Consider the following 11,574-nt stretch of genomic DNA (forward strand, 5'->3'; position numbering starts at 1 on the left):
TTTGGTGACATCAGTCTTTCAGAAGCTCAAGCAACTGTCAAACATGATAACCCTTGTAAGTCCTCTTTTAAACACATCAAAATCAAACTATTTAAAACTATACATATATATATACAGATTATCAATATCAGAAAAAAGAAAATATCCCTACAGACATAAAAATGATAATAAAATATATATACGCATATATGTATGTGTGTGTGTGTGTGTGTGTGTGTATATATATATAATTGAGAGCAAAGAGAGATGCATGACATATTACAGCAGAACAAAAATTTAAATGACTGTTGAGTTATCATTAAAAAAAAACTCTGGAGGCATAACATTTTAATAGAAATAATAGAAATTTGTTTCTCACAGTTCTGGAGACTCGGAAGTTTAAGACCAAGGTGATAGCTGGTGAGAGCCCAGTGTCTCCGCTTCCAAGGTAGTGCCTGGCTGCAGCTTCTGGAGAGGACAGATGCTGAGGTACAATATTTCTAAGATGATGAAAGGAAAGAACAGTCAAGCCAAATTTCTATATCCAGCAAAAATATCCTTCAGTAATGAAGTCAAAATACACAGATAAGGCTCTGGACATACTGAAGGATGCAAATATCCTTCAGTGATGAAGGTGAAATACAGATGAAGGAAAACTAAGAGAACCTCTTGTCAGAAGATCTGCTCTAAAAAATCCACCAAAGGAAATGTGTTGACCAAAGTGAGGTGACACAAGATTGAAGAAAGAGCAACAGACATGCTATCTGGGAAAGTATATAATTATTTTCTTATTTGGTTATTTTAAATGTATTTGATAATTTAAAGCAAAAATATAATATTTTCAGATATTATTAGTGTTTGTAGATAAAATACGTAACATGACTACACAACTGGAAGCAGTCAATATTTTTTGCAAGGGGACTGAAAAGTTAAGCAACCACGGTATAGTCAAAAACTAAAATATGTAAATTAAGGTGACATGCAAATATATGTTCAAATAATCTAAAAGATGGCAGGAAAGGGAAAATAAGGAAACAAAAACAGAGAAAAAGCAAATAATAGTAGAGCTGTATTCAAACATATCAATTATTACATAATATGTACATGTTCTAAACACAACAATTAAGAGAGAAAGTCTCAAAATGTATATGAAGCATGATCTAGCTATATTTTGCTCACAATAAATTAATTTTAAATATAGTCATATAAATAATTAAAAGTAAAAGAATATGAAAAGATACACCATGCAAACAACCGTCAAAGAAAGCTTGAGTCACTAGGTAGAGTTTCTAAAAAGATTAGAGCAAGGAAAATTTGCGGGGATAATTTTAAAGTTCAGTTCACCAAGGAGACATAATACCCTAAATATGCACAAACTAAACAATGGAAAATTAAAATGTAAGGAAAAAACTGACAAAACTGAAAGCAGGGACAGATAAACCACAGACATCTTTTAAAAATTCAACCTATCTTAGTGATTAATAAAGCTAAGAGCAGAAGATCGCAAAGTTAAAGAACAACTGAAAAACACCATCAACCAATTGGATCTAACCGATATGTCTAATTGGTATCATCAGCAGAATACACATTATTTCCAATGTACACAGAACATTCATCAAGAGGGACCTAACTGTGAGTCATAAAACACATCTTAAATTTAAAAGAATTGAAATCGTATAAAGTGTGTGTTTTGATCATAATAGCATTGGAATAGTAATCATTCACAGAAAGAAAACGGAAAATCTTGAAACATTTGGATATGAAACAATCCATTTTCAGATAATCTATCAGTAAAACGAAGTCTCCAAGGAATAGAAAACATTTTGATTTGAATGAAAATTAAAGTACAAGGTACTAAGATTTGTGTGATGCAGTTACTACAGTTGTTAGAGGCAATTTATAGCATGAAATACTTATATTAAAAAGGAAGTGTCAACACTCTAAAATTCTACCATAATAAACTAGAAAATTTTTTGCTTGCTTTGCTTCATTTTAGAAGCAAAGCAAGCAAAATTAATGAAATTAAAAATATTGAAAAATAAAGAATGCGCAATGAGACCAAAATCTGAGTCTTTGAAAAGATCAGTAAAATTAATAAATCTCTGTCAAGATTGATAAGAGAAAGGACATAAATTACCAATATCAGGAAAAAGAAAATATCTGTACGGACATAAAAAGTGATAATAAAGTGATATACCAACAACTCTATGAACATAAATTTGCCATCTTAGATAAAATGAACCAATTCCTTAAAAACTACAAACTACCAAAACTTACCCAAAATGAAATAGTTAATCTAAATACTCTCATATGTATTAAAGGAATTAAATTTGTTGCTAACAACCTTTAACAAAAGAAATTTTCAGGTGCAAACAATTTCACTGATGAGATCTACCAAATGTTTCATGAAGAAATAACACCAATTCTACACAATCCCTTCCAGGAAACAGACCGTGCAGATTACATTCAATTTGTATTCTGAGGCCAGCATTAGCCTGATTCCAAAATCAGATAAAGGCAGTATGAATTAAGAAAACTATAGTATAATATTAATTGATGCAAAAATCCCCAATAAATATCAGCAAATGGAATCTAGCAATCTATAAAAAGAATAATACAATATGTATTTTGTATAACATATGCAACACACAGCCAAGTGAGAATTATCATAGAATTGTAAGGCTTTAAAATATTAGAACATTAATCAACAAAATGCACCATATTTCAACAGTAGAAAGAGGAGAACTACATAATCAACCCAAGTGATACAGAAAAAGCATTTGACAAAATTCAACATCCAGTCATAATAAAAACTCTTCACAAACTAGGAATAGAAGAACAAATTTGTTGTATAAGGCCTGCCTTAGTTTGTTTTGTGTTGCTTATAACAATACCTGAAACTGGGCAATTTATATATAAAAGGAATTTATTTGTTTTGTGATTGAGGCTGAGAGGTCCCAGGTTGACAAGACACATCTGGTGAAAGCCTTCTTGCTGGTGGGGTCTCTCTGAGGTGTCCCAAGTTGGCACCAGGAATCAGAGTGCAAGAGAGCTGAGCATTCTAACATGCTAGATTTTCTTATAAAGTAACTGGTTTCCCTTCCAAATTAACCCATTAATCCATAAATGCATGAATGGATCAATTTATTCATAAGCACAGAGGTCTCATGATCCAATCACCTCTTAAAAGCCCTACCTCTCAGTGCCACATTAGGAATTAAATTTCAACATGTGTTTTTAAAGGAAATAACTATTCAAACTACAGCAAGGCCTAAAGTTAAGGCATAGTATTATGTGCTCCCTTATCATCTGGTGAGATTGGAAGGGCCTTGAATGTTGTAACCACAAGCTTCTCTTTCTTTTTTGTCCCCAGAGACAAAGTCCTCTGGCCAGACAATGCTTCTTATCAAGGGGCTCAGGTGAAGTTCTTGCTTACCCTGGTTTCTGCCAATCTCTATGCTCTGTTGGCTTCACAATGATGTCATCCTAAGTCATTTACCCACGTGATCCCAAGATGTTTGTCACAGGTCTCGTAAATTCAATTTTTGGTCAAAAACTCATATTGCATGAGTTACCCAATCTCAAGGTAAAACAAACCAGACACTGTTTTTGACTCTGCACAAATACCTTCTCTGTGTTCCCTGATAATTAGAAAATGAGAAGTCTTTGGTTAACTCTTAAATGCAACGAAGAAATAGATAGCTGATTCGTATCAAGGTATTAAGCCTATTCTAAATCTAACTCCTTCCTTTGCACTTTTCAGTTGCATAAACCAAAAAATGCCCTTAATCGGAAAACCAATATACCAATATGAGTTAGTTTTCTATACTAAATAACAGTATCATGCCTGGTACAGAAGGAAAATTAAGTTTTTTTGCAGTCATCAGAATATGGCCACCCAAAGATATCCATGCCCTAATCTCTAGAACCTGTGTATAGGTTAGGTTACATGGCAAAGGAAAATTAAGATTGCAGATGGAATTAAGGTTGCTAATCAGATGACCTTAAATTAGAGAGATTATCCTGGATTATTTTGGTGGGCCCAGAGTAATCACAAACATCCTTAAAATTGGAAGAGGGCAGAAGAAGCAGAATTAGTGCCAAATTTATACAATTTGAGAAAATTTTGATCCACCATTTCTAGCTTTAAAGATGAAAAACTGAGGCAAAGTGCTAAGAAATGTGGCCATCTCCAGGATCTGGAAAAGGCATGGAAGGGGTTCTTCCCTGAGGCCTCCAGAAGGACCACAGCCTTAGTGACATCTTCATTTTATCCCACTGAGACACATTTTGGACTTCTGGCCTCCAAAATTTAAGATAATAACTTTGAGTTGTTTTAAGCCGCCAGGTTTGCAGTGAATTGTTACAGCAGCTGTAGGAAACCTAAAGACAAGCGAGTCTCTCAGTTGCTATGGAAAGCCTTTCATCACATTCAGAGTCAGGTTACACGCTCTTCAGAAATCCTCCCACTGCCCCTTGTCCACAGCACTTTTATAATCTCTAAAGACGTCACCATGTATTTCTTAAAAACAATGAAATTTCTTACACCATCACAGACAGCTATAAAAATCTGATAATATTGACACAATACTTAATCTACAGTCCTTCTTCAAATTTTATCGTCTCATTAGTGTCTTTGACATCATTTTTTTTTTTGGTCCTGGTCAAGGAATCAATGCAGGATCACAAAGTGCATTTAGTTTTCATGTCTCTTTAGCCTTTTTCTGAAGTATTTCCTCAGTCCTTGGTCTTTCATGTTAGTGACATATTCGAAGAGTACAGGCCAATTATTTTGTGGAAAGTGCATCAATATGTTTATCTGATTTTTTAATGATTAGATTCAGGTCATGCATTTTTGGCAGGAATATCACAAAAGTGTCTTCAGTGCATCATATTAGTAGGTAACACAATGCCAATTTCTCCTGGTACTGATGATAGTAACTTTGGTCCCCTGTTTAGGGTTTTCTCCACTAAAAGTTATTAATTCCCTCCTTATAATAAATAAATGTCTTGTAAGGAGATACTTTTAGACCTTTGCCCATTAGTTTTAGCATCTATTTATGACCCTTGCCTTAAAAATTATTGCTATATCACATCTGTAATCCCAGCATTTTGGGAGGCTGAGGTGGGTAGATCTCCAGAGGTCAGGAATTCGAGATCAGCCTGGTCAACATGGTGAAACCCTGTCTCTACTAAAAATACAAAAATTAGCCAAGCATGGTGGTGTGTGCCTGTAATCACAGCTACTCAGGAGGCTGAGGTAGGAGAATTGCTTGAACTGGGGAGGTGAAGATTGCAGTGAGCTGAGATTGTGCCATTGTACTCCAGCCTGGGCAGCAGAGTGAGACTCTGTCTCAAAAAAAAAAAAAAAAAAAAAGAATGGAAAAAAAACTTATTACTATAGTGATTGCCTACTGTTGTTCTCTCATTCTACCATTACTTCTCTACCATTACTTCTCAATAGTACATTCTACCATTTATTATTGGAATTATCTTTTAAGAAAAAGCTTGTCTTTCTCCCCCATACATTTACTTAGTGCATTATTATTTAAATCAATATGGATTTATGGATTTTTATTTTATTCTGTGGATTATAATTCATTACTAGGACCATGTATTTTGTTGCTCAATTTTCTCAGATTTGGTCCATGGTAGTCCTTTCAAACTGACTTCAGTGTTGTTCTGATATGTCCTCATGATTCATTGAACACTTTCCTACATCTGGTGCAAAATATTGTATGCTCATCTTATACTTTCCATGTCGTAGTTCTTCTTTTTTTTTAAATTATACTTTAGGTTCTGGGATACACATGCAGAACGTGCAGGTTTGTTACATAGGTATACACGTGCCATGGTGGTTTGCTGCACCCATCAACCTGTCATTTACATTAGTTGTTTCTTCTAATGCTATCCCTCCCCTAACCCCCCACCCCCCCAACAGGCCCCAGTGTGTGATGTTCCCCTCCTTGTGTCCATGTGTTCTCATTGTTCAACACCCACTTGTGAGTGAGAAAATGCGGTGTTTGGTTTTCTGTTCTTGTGTTAGTTTGTTGAGAATGATGGTTTCCGGCTTCATCCTTCTGAAATCAGCCATTTTATCAAGGACACCCACTACACTTTATTAGTGAGGATATTTAGAAACCAAGATATGAATGCTAGGTGTCCTTTTTCAATAGTTTCATTGCTTCCAGGTCTTTTCAGTAAACACATCGTATTAGTCTGTTCTCACACTGCTATAACAAAATACCTGAGACTGGGTCATTTATGAAGAAAAGAGATTTAATTGATTCACAGTTCTGCAGGCTTTACAGAAAGCATGACTGGAAGGCCTCAGGAAACTTACAATCATGGCAGCAGGCAAAAGGGAAGCAAGCATATCTTTATCATGGCAGAGCAGGAAAGAGAGAAAGAGAGAGAGAGGGAGAAAGAGAGAGAGAGAGGGAGAAAGAGAGAGAGAGAGAGAGAACAAGCGGGAAATTGTCACACAATTTTAAACCATCAGATTTTGTAAAAACTGATCCATTATCAGGAGAATAGCATGCAGGAAACTGCCCCCTGATCCAATCACCTCCAACCAGGTCCCTCCCTCAACATGTGGGGATTGCAATTTGAGATGAGAAGATTAGGGTGGGGACACAGAGCCAAATCATATCACAAATCTAGCAAATAGAGAAGAAGAGTTAAAGTCTTCAACTATAATTGTGAATTTGTCTACTTTTCCTTTTAATATTTCATCAATTTTTATTTTGTGTATTTTGAAACTCTGCTGTTGGGTACATACCGATTTAGGATTGTTATGTTTCTTTGGTGATTTGACATATTTCTCATCATAGAAAGTCCATCCTTATCTCTGGTACTATTTTTGTGCTGAAGTCAACTTTGATATTAATATAGCCATTCTAGCTTTCTTTTTACTTTCTGTTTTAAAATTGCTTTATTGAGATGTAATTCACATATCATATAGCTCACTCAAAGTACATTTTTCTTATATTTAAAGGGCTGTGAAACCATCACCACTACCTACTTTTTAAACATTTTGCTTCCCCCGAAGAAACCGTTTACCTATTAGTAGTCAATTTCATTCCCTGCCCCAAGCATTACACAACATGAAACTATCTTTCCGTTTCTATAAACTTGCTTATTTTGGACATTTCATATAATTGGAATAATGTAATACATGATCTTTTTGTGACTGGTTTCTTTTACTTGACATAATGTGTTCAAGGTTCATCCATGCTGTAGTATGTATCGATATTCATTTTCATGGCTGAATAATATTTCATTACATGATATATTTGCTTCCTATTGCTGCTTCAACAAGTTGCTACAAGTGGCTTGAAACAGCTTATTTTTTATCTTACAGGTCTGTAGGTTACAAGTCCAATACTGATTTCGCTTGACTAAAACGAAGGTCTTGGAAGGGCGTTAATGCCTCCAGAAAGGAATGAAGCCTTGCCCACACCTTGATTTTAGCCAAGTGAAATCTGTATTAGACCTGTAACCTACAGAACTGTAAGCTAATACATATGTTATTTCAAGCCACCTATAGGGACAAAGTTCCTCGATTTTCCCCTCTCCTAGAGGCTGCCCATATTTCCTGGTTCACGGCTCTCTACCTCCATCATCAAAGCCAACCGAAACAGGTACTTCTTACATTGAATCAGTTTCTGACTCTTCCACCTCTTTCTTCCAATTTTAAAGAACCTTTTCCTTTTCTTTTAGATTAGTGTTTGAATGGTAAATGTATTTTCAACATTTTACCTTTAACTTAATATTTATGTGAAAACAGTTATTCTTGTGCATAGTATAAGATTGCATCTTGTATTATCTATCTATATATATGTGTGTGTTTGTACATACATATTCACAGCCATTTTAGTATTATCTTCTATAGTAATATATTTTCTTGAAAGCCAAGTTTCAGAAAGTGAGAATACTTCCTGAATTTCCATGTCGTCCTTGCTCAGGGGCCATGCAAATCTTCTCTGTATTGTTCCGATTTTAGTATACATACTGCTGAAGTGAGTGTTGTATAAAAATGTTTTGACTTGCTTATATCCTTACTAAATTAAGAGCCTTGTGAGGACAGGGAAAATGTTAATTCATTTACAATAACCTTTCTTAACCTTGTAGACAATAAATATTTGTTGAATATTTAATGTATTAATTAATGTATTTGTGTATTAATGAAGCTTCATAGAATTTCACTGTATAAATTTCATTTGGCGAGCTTAATTTGTAGTTGTTCATTAGTTCTCAATTATTTTGTGCTGAGGCTCATCTGAGAGTATCAGTGACACATTTGAAGGGGACTGAACTGTACACACTATTTTTGCACAAGGTGCTTGTTAACCTTTTATTTTCATCTTTTATTTGAGTACAACTATTTCCCAATCCTCTAATCACTGCCTTCTTTCTCCTAAGTCAAAGTTCTTTTCGGTCAGCCTTTTTCAGGGCTGGCCTGATATAATGCTCATGTGCTATTATACTATTTAACTCTACATGATATCCACATTTTGATCAACTAAACATTCCATTTAACAGATGTGTCAGTAAAAGACAGCTCTTCAGCTGTAGCAGAAGTGAATTTCTCACATGATGGATAGTGTTGGCACACAAAGAAAGAGGCTGCAAGTTAATTGGTGTGTCATGGCGTTATAAGGCAAGACATAAATGAATTTGTGGAAATAATGCACTTAAACATTTTTAGGTATGACAATAACAGCATTTCACAAACAGCATTTCATAAATGTTAAATCTCCTATGTCTTTGCCACTTTGATGTTTTAGTTTGCTCAGGATTTATCAGAAATAATTTACAGGTATAGGATCTGTTTTTCTATTATCATGGAAAAATACAAATTAGTTTTAAAAATAAAAATTAGAGACAAAGTATAGACTCTTAATCCTGATTCATTTGAAAAGACTTAAATTCAAAGATGAATGGCTTTTAATCATAGGAGAATAGATATTGCAAACTTTAGCAATAAAGCAAAATCGGTCTTAAATACTTTAGATTAAATGGAAAAGAAGATTAAAACAACTTATAGATTTTTTTTTCACATTTAAGAGAAATTACCTTGAATTGTTTTATAGTTTTTTTTCTACTTGTCGCACACTTTCTCCGTGGTTCAAGTTAAAATTCATTGAGAGAAGAGATCATGACCTTTAATTGTTTGGTACTTCCCAACAGTAACCAAGGATAATATGCATAGCAAGTGTTAATACATGTTATTTGAAAGTTTGCTCCCTCCCTGACATCTTGCCTGGAAGCCTCTTTCAACACTGTCACATGTGGCTGTATTGGTTCCTTCAGTCTTTGATCAAACATTATCTTGTTATAGAGGACTTTTATCATCTCAGTTTTACTCTCCCTGCGCAGGTTCCCCTAGTCCATTATCCTGCTTTATTTTTCTTCACTTAAGAAATAAACTATTATGTTTCTATAGACAGAAAAAAAAGCAAGAAGTTCTAACACATTTAAAATTTAAGTTTGATTTTTATTATGACAGTAATATATGTTCTTTGTTAAAAACTAGAAACTGTATAAATAAAAGAAAAAAATACCTTTATTATGCAATGAAACATGTTTCAACATGTTTAATATCTAAGTTTAACACTAACCAGGGTTTTCTTTATAAATATTAACAATTTTACTTTCTGCTTTTGTGTCTAAAGCTTGGAATACCAATACGACATTTATCATTACATTTTAAATGAAAATTACAATGCTATTATATACTATTAATTTTAACTACTTGTTAGATGGAAAATTTGGAAAGCTGTGTGATATGAAGATACAATTAGAAGTGATTTATTGACATCAAGATCAATTCATCAGCTAGGCATAGTGGCTCACGCCTGTAATCCCAGCACTTCAGGAGTCCGAGGCGGGCAGATCACCTGAGGGCAGGAGTTCAATACCAACCTGGTCAACATGATGAAACCCTGTGTCTACCAAAAGTACAAAAAAAAATTAGCTCGGTGGGGTGGTGGGAACCTGTAGTCCCAGCTACTCGGGAGGCTGAGGCAGGAGAAACTCTTGAACCTGGGAGGTGGAGGTTGCAGTGAGCTGAGATCGCGCCACTGGATGCCAGTCTGGGTGACAGAGTGAGACTCCATCTCAAAATAAATAAATAAATAAATAAATAAATAAATAAATAAATAAATAATTTGTGTCTGTAAGAAAGTAAAAATAACAAACTTTAATTTATCTATTTTAATTGACAAATAAAAATTATATATATTTATCACATACATGTTGTATTGAAGTCTGTATGCATTGTGGAATGACTAAATTGAGCTAATTAATATATGCATTACCTGACATACCACTTTTTTGTGGTAAGTATGCTTAAATCAAAATTTTCAACAAAGTATCATTGTTTAGAGAATTGGAGATTTTAATTGTTATTTAATTGATGTTTATGTGTGAATATGTGTTTTTCAATTTTCTTTTTAGTTGACTAAGTAAAAAATAATAAAACATTTCAAACAAAATTGAGTTTTGCCATAGGTTGCTTCTCTTGTGAGTTATGGATCACATAATTTTAGTTTTAAAAAATTCTGAGTGAATTAACCTGCACAAATAAGATATCCTTAATATAAAGTTAACAGAGATACAAAGGCCAGAAGATTCTCTGAGATGTTGAATTAATAAAGCTGGACACAGCAACATTCTAATCAAAAGATGATTACTATGTTGGTATTGGTTTTAGAAGTTTCAACTTATGCCAAGAGGGGAGTAAACATGTGAGACAGTGTTATAATGATGGTTTTAATATATTGGTGCCAATGATTGCTCTGAGATTTCCGTAATTGTACCCCCTTTCTGTGTAATCCTAGTTCCAGTATCCAATATTGATGCCAACAGTTACCTTGCAGAATTCTTATGACCAGAATTACCTACCAGTAAAAAATTAAACACAAAACATATGGCAGAGAATCCAGAACACAGAGATTTATTCTCTTATGCATGTATTTGAAAGTAAGTTTTATTGTTTGTTCATTCACTAAGCTGAATTTGACTTTTTTTCCTAAATATGTCTCACTATCGCAGGATCTCAGCAATAAGTCATTATGCTGGCTATTATGTCTAAGTTTTCTAGCAAGCTAGGTGACGTAGATTATTCCTCATCTGTTCTCCTACCCTGTGAAACACAGGTAATACTGTTTACTTGTATAAACATAGGGATGTGGGAGACAGAAGATGGTACTTGCGAATAGCTTATACATACATAAAATGTATAAAACAGTCTTTTCCTTTTGCACGTTTTATAGGAGGTTGTGAATAGGAGGCCTTTGGATCAGCTGGAGCCTGAGACTTTTTTTTTTTTTTTGGCATATCTATGTGTAATGTACACCCATATATGTAATTTCCATTAGAGCGAGCCTGTGTTCCGCAGCTCACCATATTCTTTACGACTCTTATTCCTTTATAACTGGCCAATTTTCTTAATTTACGTTTACATTTCCTGTGGGTATTTGAATTGCTACCACAGCTTTTAAGAATCTTCCTTCTGAAAAATTAAACCTTATATTGTAGAAACATTGAAAAACTCTAGCTGCTTCTCTGTTAAAACAAGCTTGAGTTAGA

General features: G+C 34.1%; 1 non-coding gene across 1 annotated transcript; it reads right to left on the reverse strand.

Moving 5' to 3' along the window:
• Positions 1 to 7,901: 7,901 nt before the first annotated feature.
• On the reverse strand, positions 7,902 to 8,008 carry LOC112426326 (U6 spliceosomal RNA). The gene has a single exon (XR_003017603.1). It is a non-coding gene; the product is annotated as a U6 spliceosomal RNA (small nuclear RNA).
• Between the last annotated feature and the right edge of the window lie 3,566 nt (positions 8,009 to 11,574).

This window comes from Macaca nemestrina, chromosome 2 (genome assembly GCF_043159975.1).
Source record: "Macaca nemestrina isolate mMacNem1 chromosome 2, mMacNem.hap1, whole genome shotgun sequence".
Taxonomy (NCBI): domain Eukaryota; kingdom Metazoa; phylum Chordata; class Mammalia; order Primates; family Cercopithecidae; genus Macaca; species Macaca nemestrina.